The 18,592-nt window shown below is 36.3% G+C and overlaps 1 pseudogene; it reads left to right on the forward strand.

Moving 5' to 3' along the window:
* The window catches only part of LOC115293460, a 58,270-nt pseudogene extending 51,083 nt beyond the window's left edge, over window positions 1-7,187 (forward strand).
* Window positions 7,188-18,592: the final 11,405 nt, after the last annotated feature.

Here is an 18,592-nt window from a genome sequence, read left to right on the forward strand (position 1 = left end):
AACAATGTGTGAACAGCAACTTCTAACCTTCCACCTCCATACAGTCAATAACTTACATTCAGATTAGCAAAAGGAACAGAACAGGGTTGTCACTCTTATTGCTGAAAGAATGTTGCAGGAGATTGAATTTCCTGTAACTATGCAATTCCAGAAAGACCATATACATAGAGCCTCTGTAGCTACCTTTATATCTGTAAGCTTATGAAGTGGCATTAATTCCACTTTGGTAAATAGACAGATGACTTGGCTACTTTCAGGCCTGGAATGTATGGGTCCAAGTGAATTTTTTTTTATCTTAGGCCCAAATAATTCTTTCCTTCAACAAACAGTGATTGATAAACCTGAATAAGACATGAGCTCTCAACTTGTATATTTAAACAATTTTATGAGGAAAACAAAGGTGCAAACCAAATCAGGCAAATAATCTACTTGAGCCTGGATCAAATACATGGGGGAAAAACAAATGCACAGTGGTAGGACCAATGTGGTACTTTGGGCTCTTTTGGATCATTCCAAGGAAAATATAGTTACCTTATTGATGACCGTGTCTATACCAAGGCTGAATATACAAGCCTTATCACATTTTCTGAATTAGCTCATGGCCAAGAAGTCAAGAAAACTATTAGTTTGCTTTCCTTCTGTGTAATGATAACTCAGACCACATCTCCAGGGGTCATTTCATTTTTACTCATAATTACCAAACATGCTATTATGTTGACCCAAATCACAGACCTCTTACCTTTTTTAATTCATTAAGACTCAATTATTTTAGAGCACTTTTAGGTTCACAGCAAAACTGAGGGAACGGTATAGATCTATATGTAGCCCCCTGCCCCCACACATGCATAGCCTCCTCATTATCAATATCCCCTACCAGATGCATATATTTGTCACAATTGCTGAAACTATATTTTGAAGCATCATAATCACCCAGAGTCCATAGTTTACATTTGGATTCACTCTAGGCATTGTGCATTCTATGGCTTTGGACAAATGTACAATAACATGCCTCCATTATTATAGTATCATGCAAAGTAGTTTCATGGTCCTAAAAATCCTCTTTGTTCAACCTACTTATCCCTACTACCAACCCTACCCCTGGAAAACCAATGATCTTTTTACTGTCTTCATAGTTTTGACTTTTTGAAGGTCACATAGTTGGAGTCCTATTGTATGTAGTCTTTTGAGGTAGGTTTCTTTCCCTTAGTAATAAGCATTTAATTTTCCTCCATGTCTTTTTATAGCTTTACAGGTTATTTCTGTTTAATGCTTAATAACATATCTGGATGTTCTAGAGTTTATTTTCCAAATTTTGGAAATTGTGAATAAAGCTCCTCTAACCACCTATATGCAGATTTTTGTATTGACATAAGTGTTTAATTCACTTGGAAAAGTACCATGTTTGCTGGATCATATGGTAAGAGTATGTTTAGATTTTGTAAGAAACCACCAAACTTTCTTCCAAGGGGCTATACTTTATATTCTACCAAGAGTTCATGAAAACTCCTATTGCTCCACATTCTCGCCAGCACTTGGTGTTAGTGTTCCAGATTTTGGCCATTCTAATGTATGCTTAGTTGTATCTAGATATTTTAATTTGCATTTCTTTGATGGCATATAATGTGGAGCCTCTTTCCAGGTGTTTATTTGCTATCTGATCTCTTCTTTGGCAGGTGTCTCTTAGGGTCTTTGGTTCATTGTTCAGTTGGGTTGTTTTCTAGTATTCCTTTGTAGCATATTTATAAAATATCAAATCACTGTGATTTATACCTGAAACTAATAGGATATTTTACATCAGTTGTACTTCAATTAAAAAATATCTTTCTTAAATCAACCATTATTCATGTAGAGTAAACGCCTGACATTTTTCATTAGTTGTCAGAGTAATGAGTTTGTGCCCTAGAAAACTCCAATGGGAGTTAGAGTGTTTTATTTGGTATTGTTGTACTGTTTTTTTGGTTTTTTTGTCTCAACAAGGACTCAGAATTTTTTATATATTTGTTCTGTTTAATCTGTTTAAGCACAGTCACAAATCTTTTTAATGTTGAACTTGCCTCATCTTAGGTCCATGGGACCTCATTCAAATTGGTTTATGTATCTTTTGTATTACCACATTAGTATTTTATATCTTTCTTGCTTTCTGGCATAAAATGTCCCAGGCTAGTCTTTAACATTTCTGTTTCAGATCTGGAATCAGCCATTTCTCCAAAGAATTCTTGATTTCTTTTAGTGAGAAATAGTATTGGGGGGGGTACTCATTGCTACTAGAATGGCATTGTTTCTATGCCTCTTCAAAGATTAAGGAATTAGTAATATCTTTTATTTGGATGGATGGGGATAAATCATGAGCACTCACAGATATTTCCAATTCAAAAATAAAATCACAAAATGTTTGACTATATTATACTTGTTTTCCTCTCTATGGAAATTTTTCTTTCCTAAAATGTTAATATATTTACTTAATACTTTATCCCATAACATGCCTTAAGTAATTTCAAAATAACAATACAGCTAACAGTAAAAATCGAAACACAATTCTCATTCTCTTGGACTTTCCCCTTTGTGTGATATAAAATTTTAAAGTAATGTCTAAGATTCACATACACATCATATTTAGGTACCTTCAACTTCTCTTTACCAAACTATGGCAGCCAAAATATCTTTCTTTTGTAAATCCTCCTAGAAAAAAAAAACCCTGAAACCCACCACCTATACTATAATATATTTGTGATAACAAAATTATTTAATCAATTATTAAAAATTATTAAGAGCTGACCATCTGTTAGCTATTGTCCAGGGTGCTGGGAATACATTGCTGCCATGAACTATCAGTCTAACTAGATTTAATAGAGTATAAGTGTGGATGTGTAAGCTAGTAGCCAGCATCTACAATGCCTCCCAATGATCCCCACCTCATGGTATTAACACCCTTATTTAATCCCCCCCTATATTATACTAGAGTTGGTCTACTACTGTGACCAATAGAATATGTCAGAAGTAATGGTGTATCACTTCTGAGATTTTGTTATAAAAGACATTGCAGCTTCCATGTTAGTTGCTCCCTGGCTTTCAGATTACTTGGTCTGGGGGATGCCAGATGCCATGTTGTTTATAATAAACATGTTTACAGACTGATTTAGCTCAGTAACCATGAGGCTTGGGTCTTAAAATATATATAAGGATATGAGATGATGTCTTGGCCTACATAATATAGGAAATTAAAGTGATACCAGTTCATAAAACTGACACTTGAAGGTCATGTGAAAGAAGGTACATATACAACTTACTCACCAAATGTGCCTTTACCCTGGTTTAGAGTTTGCATTCAAATTAACTGCAAAGTCCAGGAAAACCCAAAGTAAAAAGTAAGTAAGTAGGAGAAGGAAGGAGAGAAGGAAGGTGAAAGAAAGTTGTCCTGGATTATTGGCTCTGACCAATGTTACTTTTGAATAGCAGTGCATAAATCTTTTTCAAAAAATTTGTTTATGTTTATTTATTTTTGAGAGAGAGACAGAGACAACAACAAACAAAGCACAAGTGGGGGAGGGTCAGAGACAGTGGGAGACACAGAATCTGAAGCAGGCTCTTCAGATTCTGTGCTGACAGCTGAGAACCTGACACAAACCCCGAGATCATGACCTGAGCTAAAGTCAGATGATTAACCAACTGAGCTACCTAGGTGCCCCTGCATAAATTTTGAATAAAGTTTAGATTTAATAGAAAAAAATAGAGGAGGCTTCCTATCAAACTAATTTACAAGTCCAGCATTATCCTGATACCAAAACCAGACAAAGTTGTCACAAGAAAAGAAAATAATAAGCCAATATCCCTGGTGACATAGATGCAAAAGCCCTCACCAAAACGTTAGCAAACAAAATTCAACAATACATTAAAAGAGTCATACACCATGGTCAACTTGGTTACATTTCAGGGATCTAAGGATGGTTCAACATCTGCAAATGAATCAGTGTGATATACCACATTAACAAAATGAAGGATAAAAATTATATGATCATCTCAGTAGAAGCGGAAAAATCATTTGACAAAATTCAACATCTGTTTATGATAAAAACTCTTACCAAAGTTAGTATAGAGAAAACACCTCAACATATTAAAGGCCATATATGACAGGCCCACAGGTAATGTCATACTCGACACTGGATCAGGAATAAGACAAGGACGCCCATTCTCATCACTTTTATTCAACATAGTGTTGGCAGTCTTAGCCACAGCAATTAGGCAATGAAAAGAAATAAGAGGCATCAAAATTGAAAAAGAAGAAGTAAAATGGTCACTTTGCAGATGACATGATATATATAAAAACCTTACACACAAATTATTTTAAAAAAATAAAATAAAATAAAATAGTAAAACAAACAAACAAACAAAAAGAAAACCTTAAACACTCCACCAAAAAACTGGTAGAACTAATAAATTCAGTTAAGTTCAAGGATAAAAAAGCAATATGTGAAAACTTACTGTATTTCTAGAAACTAATAGCAAACCATCAGAAAAAGAAATTTAAAAAACCCATTTACAGTTTCATCAAAAGGAATAAAACACCTAGGAATAAATTTACTCAAGGAGGTGAAAGTCCTGTACACTGAAAACTATAAGATATTGGTGAACGAAATGTAATATTACAAAAATAAATAGGAAGGGATTCTATCCTCATAGATTGGAAGAATTAATATTGTTAAAAATATCCATATGACCTACAGTAATTTAAGATTCAGTGCAATCACTATCAAATTTTCAATGTCCTTTTTCACAGAAATAGAACAAACAATTCTAAAAATTGGTATGGAACCACAAAAGATTCCAAATAGTCAAAGCAATCTTGATAAAAAAGAACAAAGCCAAAGGCATCATGCTTCCTGGTTTCAAACTATGTTACAAAGCTGTGGTAATCAAAACAATATGGTATTGGCATAAAAAATAGACACATAGATCATTAGAACAGAATAGAGAGCCCAGAAATAAATCCATGTATATATAGTAATTTCTGACAGAGGAGCCAAGAATATACAATGGGTTAAGGACAGTTTCTTTAATAGGTAGTGCAATGAATATTGGACAGCCACTTGCAAAAGAATGAACTTGGACCACTACCTTACAACATACACAAAAGTGAACTCAAAGTGGATTAAAGACTTGAACGTAACATGTAAAACTATAAAATTCCTTGGAGAAAACACAGGTGGTAAGCAACTTGACATAGGTCTTGGGATGATTTTTTTGAATCAGACATCAAAAACAAAGCAACAAAAGCAAAAATAAACAAGTGAGACTACATTGAACTATAAAGCTTCTGCACAGCAAAGGAAACCATTGACAAAAAGAAAATGCAACCTACTGAATGGGAGAAAATATTTGCAAATCATATATCTCTTAAGAGGCTTATATCCAAAATATATAAAGAACACATACAATTCAAAGCAAAAAAAAAAAAAATCCAGTTAAAAATGAGCAGAAAAATTGAGTAGGCATTCTTCTAAAGAAGTCATATAGATAGTCAACAGCTACATGAAAAGATGCTCTACATCATCAATTATCAGAGAAATACAAATTGAACCCACAATGAGATATCACCTTACACCTGTTTGTAAGGCTATTCTCCACAAGACCAGAGACAGTAAGCAATGGTGAAGAAATAGAGAAAAGGGAGGCCTTAATGCACTATTGCTGAGAAGGTCAAGTTGGTGCAGCCACTGGAGAAAACAGTTTGGAGGTTTCTCAAAAAATTAAAAATAGAATTACCACATGATCCAGTAATTTCACTTCTGGGTATTTATCCAAAGAGAAAAAGGACACTAATTTGAAAAAAATCAAAATAGCTTTTCCTGTAGGAGCCACTGAGGTTGAGAGGAGGGTGGCTGCCGCCTCTCCCTGCCATGGCGCGTGTGTGCCCACTAAAATCAATATACTTTCTGAGAAGGGGGAGTCATCTGGCAAAAATGCCACATTGCCTGCTGTGTTCAGAACTCCCATTTGGCCAGGTATTGTAAACTTTGCTCACACCAACTTGTGCAAAACCAACAGACAGGCCTGTGCTGTCATTGAATTAGCAGGTCATCCAACCTGTGCTGAGGTGTGGGGTTCAAGTTCCCAGAGTTTGAGACAGTGGGACCCACAGTTCTGGCCAAGGTGCTTTTGGAAATGTATGTTGTGCATGTTTACACAAACCAAAACCTGGTGCCACTGGCATTGCATGGTGAACACAACACACAAGTGATACATCTGCTCTTCCCTCCCTGTCTCCATCTTACCAGTGCTGGTCATGCTTATGGAGGGAATTCCTGAACTGTTTTTGGAGGTTGAAGATAAAATTGAAGGCTACAGTAAGACCAAGCAGGCTGTTTTACTCCTTAAGAAACTTAAGGCCTGGAGTAATACCCAAAATTTCTGTGCCGCTCAGGAAATGAGAGCTGGCAAAGGCAAAATGAGAAGCCGTTGTTGTATCCAGCATAGGGGACGCTGCCTCATCTATAATGAGAGACACCATATCATCAAGACCTTCAGAAACATCCCCGGAATGACTCTGCTTAATGCAAGTAGACTGGACATTTTGAAACTTGCTCCTGGTGAGCATGTGGGACGTTTCTGCATTTGGACTGAAAGAGCTTCCCACAGATTAGATGATCTGCATGGCAACTGGCATAAAGCTGCCTCCCTCAAGAGTAACTACAACCTCCTCATGCACAAGTTGCTCAGGACAGACCGTAGCAGAATCTTGTAAAGCCTAGAGATCCAAAGACCCTCCAACCGCCACACAAGAGGATTAATCACCGTCCTAAAGAAGCCTCTGAAAAAGCTGAGAATCATGTTGAAGCTAAACCCATATGTGAAGACTGCGAGCCAGAACACCGTTCTTCACCAGAGGAAGAATCCCAGACTCCAGATGGATAAGGCAGCTGCAGTGCTAGAAGCCAAATTAGAAGAGAAAGGAGCCTGTGACAAGGAGGAAAGGAAAAGAAGGAAAGGGAAGTGGAAAGGGCAAGGGCAAGGGAAGGAAGCGCGGAGGAAGCCTATGGTGGGGAAAAGTTGCAGGTACCAAGAAACCAGCTGCTGAGAAAAAACCTGCAGAAAAGAAACCCACCACAGAAGAAAAAAAAACCCTGCTGTGTAAACTTAAACTTGTTTATTCCACAAATGCCCAATCATTTTGGACAGGTAATTTTGAATGAATATCTGATCAAAAGCAGTGAGGGGAAAGAAAAGATCCACACAGTATGGTATCAGCATAGGACACCCCTGTGTTCATTGCAGCGCTGTTTCCAATAGCTAAGATATGCAAACAACCTGTGTGTCCGTCGATAGATGAATGAAGACCTTGTGGTGTATATATACACAATAATATGCAGCTATTAAAAGAATGAAAACTTGTGATTTGTGACAATATGGGTGGACGTAATAGGCATTATGCTAAGTGAAATAAATAAGAGAGACACAAACACCATGTGATCGCTCTTACACATGGAAGCTTAAACAAACAAGCAAGCAAACAAAACAAGCTCAGAGATATAGAGAACAGATGGGTGGTTGTCAGAGATGGAGGCCAGTAAGTGGAAGAAATGGGTGAATATTGTTTTAGTTTAAATAAATTAAATTAACAATAAATTACTAAAGTTAAACAATCAAAATCTAAAAGCAGATTTAAAAATAATATACCATCAACAAGATATAATCCACAAAATCAAATATACTTGGATATTAGAAAAGCAATAAATAAAAATCCATTACATTATGAAATTTGAGAAGTATCATACGATCATCTTCATTGATGTCAAAAGGCTTTTGATAAAATTCACACCAATTCTTGTTCCAACCATTCAGATGGATTTTTTTCCATAACATCGTTAAGATATACATATATTTTTACACACATATCAGTATGTAGACATATATACATATCTATTTATACATGTATGTGTATATGTATATATGCATAAGAACATATATAAATATGTGTCTATTAGTAAAAAATTAACATTGGTGTCAAATAACGCTAAATGTTTAGAGACACATATATATGTAGTAAACATGTAAAGATATAAATGGAAATGAAAAACACAAATTCAGGATTGAGGAGGAAAAGAGGCAGTACAAGACTGGGAAATATAATTAGGGGTCCAACTATATATATATAATTTCTATTTCTTGAGTTGGCAGATGGGCACCTAGGTTTTCATTTTTCTCTGTAAAGCTTTTGTATGTCTGATATAGTTCAGGAGAAAAGGAGATAAAAAGAGAACACAAGCTTTTTGAAATCAAGACAAAACTCAATTCCAGTCTCATCCCTGCAGTTTCCTGACGGTGAAACCTTGACTAGATTATTCAACTTCCCTGAGCTTCAGTTTCCTCCACTGTAAAATGAGGGTAATAACAGCTTATCCACTTTCTGAAACTATGTTTTATTATTTAGCAGAGTAATAAACACCTAGTGTGCGCTTACTATATTTGACACTTTTCCTGAGTTATTTCAATAAGACCAACATTAATTAAGTGTGTATATGTGTATTCCAAATGTGTGTGGGAGTATGTTGACAGGGCATATATATTTCAGTTTCTTGGAGCACGACACTTGGATTTTTATGATTTTAACATCCTTTTTTTTACATATAAACTTTTTATTTTGCACATCCTGTTTTAATTTTAAATATAGAAGGGACAATTTCTAGACAATCAATAGAACAGCTGCTTGGGGGGGAAAATAGAAACGAAAGGGCTAAATGATTGAATGTTGACACTTAAAAGAATAGTTTTGCAGTTAACAGCTGTGTATCCCAGAAATAAAATATCTGATAAATACATGATAACAAAGAGCAAAAATTGCTGCCTAATACTGAGATTCATAGCTGGAGAGCTGAGAACTATTGAAAACCAATGACAAAATTTCTGTATGGACCTTAATTTTCTAAATGAGTTATAGTTACATGATAAGAAACAATGAAAAGAATAATAAATCCCCTCACAAAGGATAAATTTTATGGCATTCAAGGCATAAATGAGCACTGTGAAATATACTTTAGATATCATTTTAACCTTTCAAAACATGTTTTGAATACTGAACAACAAATGTAGGTCATTGTCAATGGCGATGTTCTTTAATTCTGACAAATTGTCTCTGTTCTTGTCCTCTTAGTCTACGGACAGACATCACACCATACGTGTCTGTCTCTCTCCCTCTCTCCCTCTCTCCCTCTCTCTCTCTCTCTCTCTCACACACACACACACCAGTCTTTTGTCTTTTATCCTCTCAGCGGGGTTATCCTTTGCCTTCTCTCTCTGAAGACAGCTTGTGAAATTAGTAAGCGTCAATACCCAAATGTGAAGTCACATTTGCTGAATGTAACACATTGAGCAAGTTTTTGTCTCTCTGAGCTTTAGTTTTATTGCAAAATAGGGATTAAAGTGAGCTATCATATAACACAGACTTTTAAGAAAAACTTTAGAAGCATCACTCAAATGCAATATATTATTAATCTCAAGAAATATTGTACACTGGGTAGTAAAAATGACCAGTTTCTAGGTGGCTCTTCTCCCAGGAAACAAAACAAACCCCGAATGTCTATTTGGCTTCCTGTTTCTGTATCTCCCAACAACAGCAAAAAAGCAGATGTATGTGAACATTTCTCTATTGTCTTCCTACACTTGATCTGAGGCAAAAAGCTGAGAAGCTCTATTGTCTTCTGTAGGTTTTATGCACTTCACAGTTCATGTGGATTACATAAGCATTTATTGATTAATTTAACAAATGCTAATTGAGTGCCTTTATACCTTTCACATGTCAGGCACTGTACTAGGGGTTTCGGACACATCCATTTAAAAAACAGAGTCTTGCCCTCTGAGAACTTCGCATTCTATCTGGGGGTGGGAGGAGACAGAAGAAAAAGAATAATAACTATTGAAAAAAGTGATATTCACAGCATGTTAGAAGATGATAAATTCTATGGGGAAAGAGGGGCAGAGCAAGAAAATGAAATGGAGAGAGTTTTCAGAAAGGGGTTGTCATCTGGGTGGAAGGAGGGGCTAGGTGCATCATCTAACTGGGTTGGTCTCCATGAGGAAGTGACTTGAACAAAGCCTTGAAGGACAAGGGAATTACTCAGGAGAATATCTAGAAAAGAACATTCCATTAAAGGGAATATTCAGTGCCAAACACCGAAGGTGGAACTTTCTTGTCCTGTTTGACAGAGCAACCAGGTCCTTGTGTCTGGGGAGAAGTGAGTCCAGGGAGAGGACCGGGAAAGGAAGTTGGAAAATTACATTTTACCTAAAAATGCCTTACCTAAAAGTTGTGAATCTTACCAAAATTTTCAAAATAAAACCTGATTTGTTCAATACATTTTAAAAGCAAGGAGACTTTAATTTTTGTTCTGATGCCTACAATTATTTCAATGAATATTTGACTATGATGTGTTACACTTTACTGGTAGAAGACACACTTGGTATACCGCCGTTTACTGGTATCCTTCAGCCTCCCCCCTCTTTCATAACTATAATCAGCTTTGAAAAGCAGGAGGCCCTCTCCCGCAAACCCTAAATTTGTTTTAATAGCTGCTCCCCGGAGTGTGTAGTTTGCTCTTCAGGTGCTATCCCTACTCCCCATAAAGTCCCTCTAAATTGTTATTCCATAGGGAAAGCCTTTTTCCCCGCTCTAGGCCCTTCATCCAGCTGCCCAAAGAAAATTAGTGTTAACAAGAGAGAAAACCTAATGAGTTCCCATTCTATTTCATTACAAGGAAGAGGACAACACGGTAAACCCAAGTCACAGATCACATAATTTAAAAATCAAGTCCGTCTTTACCAAGTTGAAGTCAAAGAAATGGGAGGGGAAAAGGTGTTCACTGCTTTTCTTTCATTACAAAGAACAGTGAGGTGTTGCAGGCTGTTACTGCTCATCCCAGGCAGGAAGGGAAACCTAACATTACCCTCTATGGCAGAAGAGAAATTGTTTTTTCCTCCATCAAATTTTCTTCCTCAGCTCATACTTTGCTTCACTGAATCAAATTTATATATTATCAGATAAAGCTATTTACTATTTTGCCAGGTCTTCCCTAGGAAGGGTTTGGATTTTTTTCTTTCAGAATTTTTAATAAAACATAAACTGGGTCCACCAAGATTATTTTTAAAAATTCAGACTATCTGATCTTTAGGGCAGGATTTTTTTTGAACAACTATAATTATTTTCTAACACCTTCTGTAACACATCATTGTGCTATTTTATAGCACATTTGGGTAATAAATTTTTCATTCATCTTATCCAAATTCTGACATCCTATAGATCTGGCATTAAATTATTTTGTTTAGGATTCTACTTATAAGTAGCTCAATGTCAAAATAACTTAAAAGGATGTTTTAAGAAGAAAGAACAGAGAGAAAACAACCGTCCTTCAGTGTGGCAGGTTTCTATGAATGTACTTCTGTGTATAATAGAAGATCATGTCACTGAGGAATCTAGTATGAAGAGGGCATTTGAGAGAGCTTGCATTCTTTGCTAAGTAGAGGCCGTTAATTGGTTCAGTTCAAAGAAAGAACCCTGAAATGTATTGTATTTTTGTATATTCTTATTTAGCCTCTACAACCAGTCTGCTGTGTTTAGATTTACCCACTCCTCCTGCTCTACCGCCCATACACACACTCCCTTTACTGGAAATGCTGTATTCTTTAATGGCAATGAATAGAATTGCCATCATTTTCCAAACTCTAAGCAGTAGACAGACATTTTTTTCTGGTGTGTTTTCCTCAGAGGAGATCAAGTTTACTATTTCCCCTTTGTTTGGAAAACCCAAGGCCTATACTGTGTCTGGGTCATCCTTCAGACTCCCTTGAGAAGAGTTCAATGAAACAGGCAAGCACAAACACTAGAACATTTCCTTCTGCCAGTTTTCAAGATTAATATGGTTCTTCTTTGACCATAATGACTATATTAGCCAGGCAATCAATAATAAAGAATAGAGGAAAATAAAAAGTGGGGTATCTTGAAAACGATCAGGAAAAAAAAAATCATGGGAAATATTAGCATAGTTGAAAATGATTTTGTCTTTATAAAATTAAAACATTTTAGTGTAATCCTGGAAAGAAATGCAAAGAAATGTGCTTCATTGATTATCTCTGCTGAAGGGAATGGAGAGGTTAATTTTAAAAAGAACACACTACTACCCTGATGGTAGAATACTGAAATGGGCACTCTTAGAAATTGCTGGTGAATGTCTAAATTAAGTATTCTGTCAAGAAAGCAATTTGCAGTATTGATCAAGGACCTTGAAAGTTTTAAGACCTTTAACCTTAGTCATTTCATTTTTTAAAATATAGAGGAAAATTTTGGGTTGTTTGTTTCCCCCAAATTTTATTATTAAAGTATTTTTTATGGAAGTGAAAATGTAGGAAAACTTAAAAGCCCCCAATTAGATAGGACTAGGTAACCCCTTTTTTTATTTCCCAGTTGTTTTGTACAAAAACATCCTAAACCAACCATCATTCTGGGTTCTCTTCATTTGCACTGATGTATTCTTAAGAAACTGAATGCTGGGGGGAAGGGGTACACCTTGGTGGCTCAATTGGTTGAACATCTGACTCCTGAATTCAGCTCAGATCCTGATTCCAGGGGGGTGGAATCATGCCCAGCAGCTGGCTCCACGTGGAGCCTAATTAAGATTCCCTCTCTCTCTCTCTCTCTCTGTACCTCTCCCAAATTCATGGACATGCTCTCTCTCTGAAAAAAATTAGGATTAAAAAATGCAGCTTCTAAAAAGAATTTTCATCTTTGTGAGCCATCTGGCTGGCTCAGTTGGTTAAGTGTCCCACTCCTAATTTTGGCTCAGGTCATTTTCTCATTGTTCATGAGTTTGAGTCCCATGTTGGGCTCTGTGCTGATAGTGCGGAGCCTGCTTGGGGATTCTCTGTCTCCCTCTCTCTGTCTCTCTCTCTGTCTCTCTCTCTCTTTCAAAAGTAAATAAACACTTTTTAAAAAAGGAGTTTTCATCTCTGTAATCCCAGAGCCTACTATAACTTGGGCCCATGAGGTTCTCAGTTAATATTTGTAAAATTAGTAAAATTTTACTTTATCTGTCATGCAGCCCATAATGATTATTAAGATTACTATTTCTCCCCACCTGACTCTGCCTACACAACCATAATCATGGGAATAATTCATTCTATTTTTTCAGTTTAGCAAATTGAACTGTTTAAAACAAACTGAATTTAGGTATATCCACTTGTACATCTAGATAGATCTGGCACAGTCATAAACAAACTCAATTATATCTCAGCATATTACCGTGGTTAGTATTGGTGTAAATATAATAAGTAGGATGATAATATATTTCAATTCATACTTAAGATTTTATATGTAATTTCCAATGCTTGGGAAAACCGACCAACTCAATGTCAAATGAATCCCAGAAGATACATGAGACTAATCAGTGTGGAATAAAAATTACAGAGTTTAGAAAGTCAATGTCATATATGTATATATGAAGATTCAGGGCATTTTCTGTATCTTAAAAATAATTTTAAGCTGTTTTAGGAGGCAGTCCATTGAGTGTAAGCCTCCTAACTCAGCTCAATTATACCCCAGAGCAATGAGAAAAATTGCAGGCGAGTTCACAAAACACTGTGGGAAAACCATTTTAGACTGTTATTGGGAAGTTGTCTGTACATAGAAGTGTAATAGCTGCACTTCAATCCAATTCTGGTCTTTGCAATTTCCTCTAAGATGTGCCAATCCTCAGTAAATTGTATGAGAAGGGAAGAATGAAATCATTACTTACCTGAATTGTAATACATTCCTTTCTTACTCCAGGAGTAGAATTAATAAATCAATAAATGGAAAGGTTCATGTGAAGAAGATTGAAGTGCCCACACATACAACTTTTATTCAGGGCTTGAGGGTGGGAGGAGGTAGAAAATGATTTCAATATTAAAGAATTAAAATACTAGTAGAATTCTTAAGAAGCATGAAGATTTAAATCCAAGTAATTCACAAGTATCTGTTAATGTCCTGTAACTCTGGATAACATTTAAAAAATCATATGTGAAAAAATGAACAGCAAAATGATGGGCAAGAGAAAGAAAACTCGCCTTAAACAAGTAATTTCTCTAGGGAATCCGGGCAAGATGGCAGAGAAATAAGGAGTCCCATTACCTCTGTCTGCCCGCAGTTATCAAACTGAGAAGAATTAAAAGCCACAGCTTTCCTATCTCCAAGAATGGAGGGCTACCTCAAGAGAGGCATAACAAGAGAAACTGAGAGACACCATTAAAAGAACATCTCCTGAAATGACAGACCCTAGACACTCAAAGAGCCTCCTTCAATAGAGAAATACTAATAGACGCACAGTGCAGAACGAGCTTCTAAAGCTAATAAGAGACAGAAAGTTAGCCAAAATGACAAAATGAAATAACTCTCCTCTAAAGAAACTCCAGGAAGAAATCAAAGCTACAGAACTGCTCAAAACAGACATAAACAACTTAACAAGAATTTAGAACAATTGTCATCAAATCAATCACTGGGCTTGAAAAAACCATCAAAGAAGCTATTAATACACAGACTAGGGACCTGCAAAATAGCTGTGACGAGTTGAAAAAGGCTATAAATGAGGTGAATAATAAAATGGAGGCTACCACTGCACTGATTGAAGAAGAAGAGAGGAGAATAGGTGAATTAGAAGACACAGTTACAGCAAAAGAGGAAGCCGAGAAAAAGAGAGAGAAATCGATACAGGAGCACGAAAGGAGAGTCAGAGACCTGAGTGATACAATCAAACGGAACAATGTCCATATCATAGGAGTTCCTGAAGAAGAAGATAAAGACAGAGGACCTGAAGGACCAGAGGACCAATTTATACACGAAAATTTCCCCAATCTGGGGAAAGTGAAAGACATTGAAATTTAAGAAACATACCAAACTCTCCTAAGATGTAAAGTAAACCGACCTTCAGCACGACATATCATAGTGAAACTGGCAAAATATAAAGACAGAGAATTCTGAAAGCAGCTAGGGATAAAAGGATCTTAACATACAAAGGGAAATCTATCAGAGTGCTTACAGACCTATCTACTGAAACTTGTAGGCCAGAAAGGAATGGCAGGAAATCTTCAATGTGATGAACAGGAAAAATATGCAACCAAGAATTCTTTATCCAGCGAGCCTGTCATTCAAAATAGAAGGAGAGAAAAAGGTTTTCCCAAATAAACAAAAGTTGAGAGAATTCATCACTGCCAAACCAGCCCTACAAGAAATCCTAAGAGGGACTCGATGAGGGAAATGTAGCAAAGAATATAAGGTACCAGAGACATCACTGCAAATATGCACTCTACAGGGAACACAATGAATCTAAACCCACATCTTTCAATAATAACACTGAATGTAAATGGGCTGAATGCTCCAGTCAAACAACACAGGGTGGAAGAATGGATCAAAAACCAAAACCCATCTATTTGCTGTCTGCAAGAGATTCACCTTAGACGTGAAGACACCTTCAGACTGAAAGTAAGGGGATGGAGAAATATCTACCATGTGACTGGACACCAAAAGAAAGCTGGAGTAGCCATACTTATATTGAACAAACTGGACTTTAAAATAAAGGCAGTAACAAAGGATGAAGAAGGAAATTATATAATAATTACAGGGTCTCTATATCAGGAATAGCTAACAATTATAAACAGCTATGCGCTGAATTCAGGAGCTCCCAAAAACATAAAGCAACTAATCACAAACAGAAGCAATCTTATTGATAAGAATGTGCTAATTGCAGGGGACTTTACTACCCCATTTAAAACAATGGATAGGTCAACCAGACAAAAAACCACTAAAGAAACAATGGACCTGAATGGCACACTGGAACAGAAGGAATTAATAGATATATTTGGAACTCTGCATCCTGAAGCTAGGGAATTCACTTTCTTCTTGAGTGCGCATGACACATTCGCCAAGACTGATCACATACTGGATCATAAAACAAACCTCCATAAATAGAAAAGAATTGAGATCATACCATGCACACTTTCAGATCACAATTCTATGAAACTTGAAATCAACCACAGCAAGAAGTCTGGAAAACCTCCACAAATGTGGAGGATAAAAACTACCCTACTGAAGAATGATTGGGCGTACTAGGCAATTAGAGAGGAAATTTAAAAATATATGGAAACAAATGAAAATGAAAATATAACAATCCAAACTCTCTGGGACGCAGCAAAGGCAGTCCTAAGAGGGAAGTTCATTGCAATCCAGGCCTATTTCAACAAACTAGAAACAGCACAAACTCTAAACCTAACAGAGCACCTAAGGAAACTAGAAAGGGAGCAGCAAGAGCACCTCAAACCCAGCAAAAGAAGAGAAATAATAAAGATCAGGGCAGAATTAAACAAGTTAGAATCCACAAAAAAAACCCTGAACAGATCAATGAAACCAAGAGTTGGTTTTTTGAAAAAATAAACAAAATTGATAAACCTCTAACTAGGCTCCTCAGAAAGAAAAGAGAGAACACTCAAATAGACAAAATCATGAAGGAAAATGGATCTTTTGCAACAGATCCCTGAGAAATACAAGCAATCAACAGAGATTACTATGAAAAAGTTATATGCCAACAAACTGGACAATCTAGAAGAAATGGACAAATTCCTAAATACACATGCACTACCAAAATTCAAACAGGAAGAGATAGAAAATCTGAACAGACCCATAACCAGTGAAGAAATCAAATCCGTTATCAAAAATCTCCCAATGAATAAAATTCCAGGACCAGATGGATTCCCAGGAGAATTCTACCAGACATTTAAAGCAGAGTTAACACCGATCCTTCTCAAGTTATTCCAAATAAAATAGAAATGGAAGGAAGACTTCCAGATTGATTCTATGAAGCACATATCACTTTGATTTCTAAGCCAGACAGAGACCCAACAAAAAAAGAGAACTACAGGCCAATATCCTTAATGAATAGGGATGCAAAATTACTCAACAAGATACTAGCAAATCGGATTCAACAGTGTATAAAAAGAATTATCCATTATGATCAAGTTGGATTCATTCCTGGGTTACAAGGCTGGTTCAATATTCGCAAATCTATCAATGTGATACATCACATTAACAAAAGAAAAGATAAAAACCATATTATCCTGTTGATAAATGCACAAAAAGCATTTGACAAAGTACAACATCCTCCTTAATAAAAACCATTGAGAAAGTTGGGATAGAAGGAACTTACTTAAATGTCATAAAAGCCATTTATGAAAAGCCCACAGCCAATGTTATCCTCAATGGGAAAAAACTGAGAGCTTTCCCCCTGAGATCAGGGACATGACAGGGATGTCCATTCTCACCACTGTTTTTTAACATAGTGTTAGAAGTCCTAGCATCAGCAATCAGACAACAAAAGGAAATAAAAGGTATCAGAATCAGCAAAGAAGAAGTCAAACTTTCACTTTTTGCAGATGACATGATACTCTACATGGAAAACCCGATCGACTCCACCAGAAGCCTTCTAGAACTGATCGATTAATTCAGTAATGTTGCAGGGTATAAAATCAATGTACAGAAATTGGTTGCATTCTTATATACCACAAATGAAGCAACAGAAAGAGAAATCAAAAAACAGATCCTATTCACAATTGCATGAAAAATCATAAAATACTTAGGAATAAACCTAACCAAAGAGGTAAAAGACCTGTATTTTGAAAACAATAGAAGACTCATGAAGGAAATTGAAGAAGACACAAAGAAATGGAGAAACATTCCATACTCGTGGATCGGAAGAATAAACATTGTTAAAATGTCATTATTACCCAAAGCAATTTACACATTCAATGCAATCCCCATCAAAGTTGCACCAACATTCTTCTCAAAGCTAAAAAAAAAACCTATCTTAAAATTCGTATGGAACCACAAAAAAAACCCCAAATAGCCAAAGTAATACTGAAAAAGAAACCAAAATGTAAGGCATCACAATCCCAGACTTTAGCCTCTACTACAAAGCTGTCATCATCAAGACAGTATGGTATTGGCACAAAAACAGACACATGGACCAATGGAATAGAATAGAGAGCCCAGAACTGGACCCATGAGTGTATGGCCAACTAATCTTTGACAAAACAGGAAAGAGTATCCAATGGAAAAAAGACAGCCTCTTCAACAGGTGGTGTTGGAAGAGCTGGACAGCAACATGTAGAAGAATGAAATACCACTTTCTTACACCATTCACAAAAATAAACTCAAAATGGATGAAGGACCTGAATGTGAGACAGGAAACCATAAAAACCCTAGAGGAGAAAGCAGGAAATAGCCTCTTCGACCTTAATCGCAGCAATTTCCTCCTTGACACATCCCCAGAGGCAAGGGAATCAAGAACAAAAATGAACTATTGGGACCTCATCAAGATAAAAATCTTCTGCACTGCAAAGGAAACAATAAAAAAAACTAATAGGCAACTGACAGAATGGGAAAAGATAGTGGCAAATGGAATATCAGATAAAGGGCTAGTATCCAAAATCTACAAGGAACTCACTAAACTCCATACCTGAAAAACGAATAATCCAGTGAAGAAATGGGCAGAAGACCTGAATAGACACTTCTCCAAAGAGGACATCC

The sequence above is a fragment of the Suricata suricatta genome, chromosome 6 (assembly GCF_006229205.1).
Source record: "Suricata suricatta isolate VVHF042 chromosome 6, meerkat_22Aug2017_6uvM2_HiC, whole genome shotgun sequence".
In the NCBI taxonomy this organism is placed as follows: Eukaryota; Metazoa; Chordata; class Mammalia; order Carnivora; family Herpestidae; genus Suricata; species Suricata suricatta.